The sequence below is a fragment of the Psammomys obesus genome, unplaced genomic scaffold (genome assembly GCF_907164565.1).
Source record: "Psammomys obesus unplaced genomic scaffold, mPsaObe1.curated_primary_1811, whole genome shotgun sequence".
NCBI classification, from domain to species: Eukaryota; Metazoa; Chordata; class Mammalia; order Rodentia; family Muridae; genus Psammomys; species Psammomys obesus.
In genome coordinates, this window is record NW_026591086.1 from 16,601,735 (window position 1) to 16,608,188 (window position 6,454).

Genomic DNA, 6,454 nt, shown 5'->3' on the forward strand with positions numbered 1-6,454 from the left:
TTTATTTATTTATTTATTTATTTATTTATTTATTTATTTATTTATTTTCACTGTCAATACTGCCATAATGAGTTTTAAACTCTATACCAAACTCTGGGCCACTTCCAGGTCTTGGCCACCCAGCTTTCCGTGGTTGGAAACTCTGGCGGGACCCTCCTTACTCGGCAGGAAGTAGCACATGGTGTTTATCATAGCCTATTATGCTTGGGTTCCAATCTCCCTAACTACACTGACGTGTTGTGAGACCCTGAGCACATCACCTGATCTCTCTGCGTCTTAGTTGCTTCATCTATGGAAAAGGGCATCCTAATAGAAGCAGTTAAAATCGTCTTGAGAGCTGTGTAAAATGATATACTTATCAGGTGGCTAGGAACGTGGGTTGTTTCCCTACAAATCACCGGGCAAAGTATCAGAGACTATGCAGTAGTCACTCTCATAGGTGAGGAATTTGTTCAGGAAGGAAAAAGGGAAAGGATTTGAGGCAAGAAAGAAAGGGAAAAAGAAAGAAAAATCTATTTCTGGTCTGCTTTTTTTTTTTTTTCTTTTCATTCTCTTGAAATAAAAGATTATAGTGGTACATAGACTGTTAGAGGAGAAGACGATCATGTGAGAATTTCAGCATCTTTCATGCCCTCTTGCTATTTGAAAGTCTTCTATAGTTGAAATCAGACCATAGCTTAAAAGTATCAGTCCACTTTCCCCCTACCTAGTTCCACAAGAGTCATCTGTCATCACTGAAACCACCCAGATGTAGTTTTTGGTTAAGTAGCAGCAACCCCTGATTCCTGAGGACTAAGAATCTTTTCTTTCTAGGATGCCACAGAACAGCAGCAGCCTCCTGTGACTGTAAAAAACCAACGTGTGAAAAATGTTTGGCCCCGTGCTTCCTCTTGGCATTGACCTGCTGGAGCTGCCGCAATAAAGCACTGCCCACCAAGTGGCCAAAACAACAGAAGTTTACTTTCTCGTGCTTTTGGAGGCAAAAAGTCCATGATCAAGTCCAAGGCCTAAGGTTTCTCTCCTTGGCTGGTAGATGGCTGCCTCTTTTCAAGACCCCATATTGCCTTCTCTCTAGGTGCCTGAGCAGTCCCTGATAACCCCTTCTATTTTTGAATTTCTCTTCAGAGTTCCTGTCTGTAAACACGGTCACGTTTTTTTGTGGTCCTTCGGTCTTGACCATCCCAGAGGATGAATTTTCAGGTGGCAAAGTCAAGTCTATTTTACTCTCATCCTCTGTTAAGTCTCAGACTCTGTGAGGCGCTGAGAATAGATATTAAGAAACACACAACCTGTTGTAACCATAAATAAGTGATTTAGAGAAGAAAGTGGAGAGATTTCTCATCTACAGTTTCAAACAGGTAACCAAAGTCAAAGAGCTGCCTGGTTTTTTTGTCAGCTTGACACGAGCTAGAGTTGTCTGCTAGGAAGGGGCCTCGGTTGAGAAAATGCCTCCACAACATCAAGCTGTAGGCAAGCCTGTAGATCACTTCTTCATCAGTGATTGGAATGGGAGGGGCTGGCTCATTGTGTGTGATGCCAACCTCTAGGATGGTGTTCTTGGGTCTTATAAGAAAGCAGGCTAAGCAAGCCATAGGAACAGGCCAGGGCACAGAATTCCCCCACAGCCTCTGCATTACTTCCTACCTCTAGGTTCCCGTTCTGACTTTCTTTGATGATGAACTGATATGGAAGTGCAACTGAAATAAACTACTTTCTCCTTGAATCGCTTTCTGCTCATGTTTCATTATGGCAATAGAAACCCTAACAAGGTAGTCAGCATCAAAAGTAGCAGGTCACGTCGAGACGTGATATGATGAAAATGGCCCTCTATGTCTATCGTCTTCCTTAGAACCATATAAACCTAGTCTAATCATGAGAAACATATCTCACAAATCCCAACTGAATGACAGTCTACCACAGCTGATCACTATTCCTCACGACTGTCAAGGTCATCAAAACGAAGGAGAACCTGAGAAGCCGTAAACGCCAAAGGGAGCAAAAGGAGACACAAAATCCCAAATGCAGTGTGGTATCCTGGAACAGAGAAAGGACATTGTGTAAGCTGGGGAGATGGCGAAGCCCCGGGTTCTGATCCCCAACACTGGAATAAAAGCTAATGTGGCTGCATAGTTCCAGGGTTGAGGAGAAAGAAATAAGAGCATCTCTGAGGCTTGGAGGTCAGTCATTCTAACCAAACCGGCAAGCTCTAGATTCAAAGAGAAATCTTGTTTCAAAAAATAAAGTGGAGAGCAGTGGAGGAAGACATTTGACGTCAACCTGTGTCCTCAGGACCCATGCTTACACACACGCGTGTACACTTGCACACATACATAATAAACACACACAAATTTTAAAAGGGGCTATTTAGGGAAAGCCAAGGAAATCTGACTGAAGTATGCACGTTGAATAAAACCAGTATGCCCGCATCAGACATTAACTGTAACAAACTGGGCATGAGGCATTCTGTGATGAAGGCTGACAATGTTTATGGTCACAAGTGGCTCCTTACGGAAGAGTAGAACAACTGGAGACCTATTACGGGGTCCAAGAACAGTGCTGCAGGCATGCTGTTGAAGCCCAGAGGGAGTGAGAAATTGTTCAGGGTTAAGAGGGTACTCAGGGTAATTTTCCAGGGGAAGGTAGCATTTGGAAGATAAATGGAAATAAGCTAAGGGTAATAGGAGAGGGAAAGAGATGGAGGCGAGAAGGAAGTTTTATACAAGAGGAACACTGAGGTGTACAAAGGGCTGACTGAGTCTGCAATTCGAGCTCCATGAAGGGAGCTGGCAGGTACAGAGTGACTTGGGAAACCGGGTAGGTGCTTTATGAGCCACATCCAGGAATTTGGGTTTGGGGCCATAAAGAGCTGTTTCAGGGATGTTGTTCCTGGACTCAATAAATAGGTTCATTGGGTTAAAGGGAAGTGGAAGAGGAAGTTGAAACTACCACCTGGAAGAAAAGCATAATGCAACAAGAAAAGTGACTCGGGAGATGGAAAAATGCTTTGGTATGGCACCTGCTTATCCATGAGCTGAGGCAGAACATTGGGTTTCAGGGTATAAGATCCTCCCCTCTAACCAAGCCAAGCAGTGCAGGAGCCACCGGCTGTGAACTCCATTCAACACACATCCTCCAGGGAATGCAGTTGTCTGGGAGTCTCTTCCTCGATGTTTAGTTTCAGGGAGGACAGTGGTGGAAAGGAAAGTTGTCATTTGCCCTTTAAATTCACGCTTTTTGAAGATCAACTAGGGTGAACTATTTATCTCAGTGTGTCTTGCGTTGGTTGTCTATCAAGGACAAGGAGAAGGATGGGATCAGGTATTCCATAGCTACTTATGGTCTTGGGGTTTTCTTAAAAGCCCATGAATTCAGTGTAGGCATGTGAGGAAAAGATGAAGGATTTTTTTTTTTTTCTGGACACTTTCGGCCGGGGAGAAGGTAGAGTATGGGCTAGTAAGGCCTGGTTTATGGTTCGTGGACATCTTGAGTCAGAATTGAGATGGATTAGATAGTTTATGGCAGAAAAAGAGGCTGTAGGTAACCAGAGGAGCCCTCGGTGAGGAGAGAAGGAAACACAAATCTCTGCTTAAGCCACGCGCTGAAGTTGTAGAGTTCAATAAATTGAATGAATTATAACCGCTTTCAGAGACTAAAACACGCTGCTACAAATTTAGGGTTTTTTTTTTTTTGTAATTAATAAATTTCACAAGATTTAAAAAGGCTTGAGTTGGAAGGAGGGAGCCCTTTTAAGACAGAGAAAAATTTTAATCGCAGACTAGTTACTTCTGTAACCACCCCCTTCCCCCACCCCCAGACCCCGGAGCCTTTGTTCTGGGCAAGTATAGGGAACTTCTGGCTGAGACCCTGCCTGCATCTCTGGTTTGAACTCCCATGCTCTTAAGTGGATCACAATCCACTTTTGAAATGGAAATGAGGTTCACAAGGCAGCCTCAGCATTAAACCCAGCATTAAACTCAGGTCCAGCCATGGTTTGGTAGAGCCTCGTGTTATCAGTTTTGTGGTTGATCTGAGAACAGTTTTAGGTCATTGATCTCATGTCACCCGTAATCGAGACAGAGTGATGGCTGATGATAAACTTACACAGTGACAGGCTGTAGCTTTGGGGGAAAAAAAGTCCAAATCAGGGAGAAAAAAAAAAAAAAAGGAATCAGATGGATTAGTTATCAGCCTCTGAATTCCCCTTACTCTGATTCCTTCTGACCACTTCAGAAGCATTTATTTCTAGGTAATCTTACCATTGTCGCTGTGTCCTTCAGAGGTGCTTTGGTCTATGAAACCTCTCAGGGAGTTTAGATGAAATCATTTTTACACGTGTCGCTCCACAGCCCCCAGAAGTCCGATAACCTTGCCACAGGCCCCAGCCCTGAGGAGGCTCTTACCTGGTCACACAGAAACGATGGCTATCAATAACCACGAGTGTTAATATTAATTTATGAATTTATGACTTCTTACCAGAATGACCCAGCCTCTAGGCCTCAAACATTGCTTGTGTTAGTAGAGGCAAATGTGGAAAAAAAATGCACAGGGGCAGAAAGCTAGAATAGGAGATGGGGTCCTTCCTGGATAACATTTAACTGAGTGGTAACCCCCTCCCCACTTCCTCAACACACACACATGTTGTATCCTTGTTTGAATCCAGCTCCTCTTTGACAGGGTGGCGTGAATCATGTGTTAGTCCAAGAAGGCCTTGGGGGCACTTTCAGAAAAATTTTGAGGAGGCGAGGTGAGAAGGCTGAGCCTGGAAGATTAGGGGAGCACGGCAGATGATTTGTGTCAGGGGATGGATGAAGGCTAAATTCCTGTTGCTCTGGCCCCAGCTCCCTTTTGGTGTCCAGTGTGGGAACCAGAGGTGGGGAACAATGACCCACTCCCTTTTTGGACCTTCAGCTCTCCCAGCTGCCCACAGGGCCTCCATCTTGCTTTGCTTTAGAAATTTTGTATAGTAGCCTCTGGTCTCCGAGGGCTGAGAAGAGGGTTAACGGAGGAATCAGTGCCCCTACAGGGGAGAATGATATGAAGAACTGTCAGAACATGGCAACTGGGTGACTTCTGTCCCCTTGGCTGTTGGGGGTCCTGCCGGTCCCTGAGTCCTTCATGGCTGGGAGCTGGAAGGAGGGAACAACATGGAATGAGTGATAGAGTACCTACCTTTCATCAATCCTAGTGGGGATTTTGTTGGAATTTTGTAAAAAGAGGCCTGGGGTGGCTTTGGCCAGGAGTAGAATGATGTCAATAGAAGATTTTGGAAGGAGACTTCTATGGGTAAGATGCTACGGAGTCTACAGGGATCAAGCGGGAAAAGCTGTCTTTGGGGGTCAACTGTGGGGACCGACCTGCAGGAGGAAATTGAAGAGGAGAAATCAAAACAGAATTTGCCAATAAATAAATAAATAAATAAATAAATAAATAAATAAATAAGAAAAAAAACCTTAAGATTCCTTTTTTTTTCTTTTTGTGGTTTTCTGAGACAGCATTTCTCTGTGTAGCCTTGGCAGTCCTGGACTCACTTTGTAGAGCAGGCTGGCTTCAAACTCACATAGATCCACTTGCCTCTGACTCCCTGAGTGCTGGGATTAAAGGCGTGCACCACCATACCCTGCTAATTTATTTACTTATACATATGAGCACTCTATTTGCATGCGTGCCTGAATGACAGAAGAGAGTATCAGATGCACTTTCAGGTGGTTGTGAGTCGCCATGAGGTTGCTGAGAATTGAACTCAGGACCTCTGGAAGAGCAGCCAGTGCTCTTAATCTCTGAGCCATCTCTCCATGCCCCACCCCGCCCCCGCTGAACTTTTTCTCTTACTCTGTATGTCTGTTGTGTCCCTGGTGGGGGGGAATGGGCTCTGGGCTTTCTTATTTGGGGACCTGGGCTGATGAAGAGCTACCACTTAGAACTTGGTCTTTGTTGAGTGTGCAGTGTGCAAGGTGGGGAGATGGCCGGGGTACGTCGGCTTTTAAATTTTGTGCTCAGATATAACAGAGATAACCTGTTTATATTTCTTTGTCCATTGAAAAATCTTTGTAATGAAGTGCACAGCTCAATGGCCTTCAAAGGGAGCACAAGGAAACAGAGGAGCACCAAAGTCTCAATAAAGCTGAGGCCTCAGGCAAGAGCTCCGAGCTTACCTCTCCTCCTCAGGTCTTTCTCTTAAGTGGCAGAAAAATGGCAGTTGTGAGAGATGCTACTCAAAGGCATATGTGCCTTGAAATCTAAGGAAGGTCAGAGATAAATTAGAAGTGTCCTCATGTGACACATTCTTTAAAGTAGAGGCTAAATTACAGCTTCAGACTAATTAGTGTGAAGGAATCTCCGGAGAGTGAAAGATTGAGTATTGGTAATGGGATTACATGTCCTCTTGCTTGTGCTTGGGGAAAACTTGCATAAAGCATCTTCATTAATCACAGTCCTAATGGCTTTTACTTTCAGC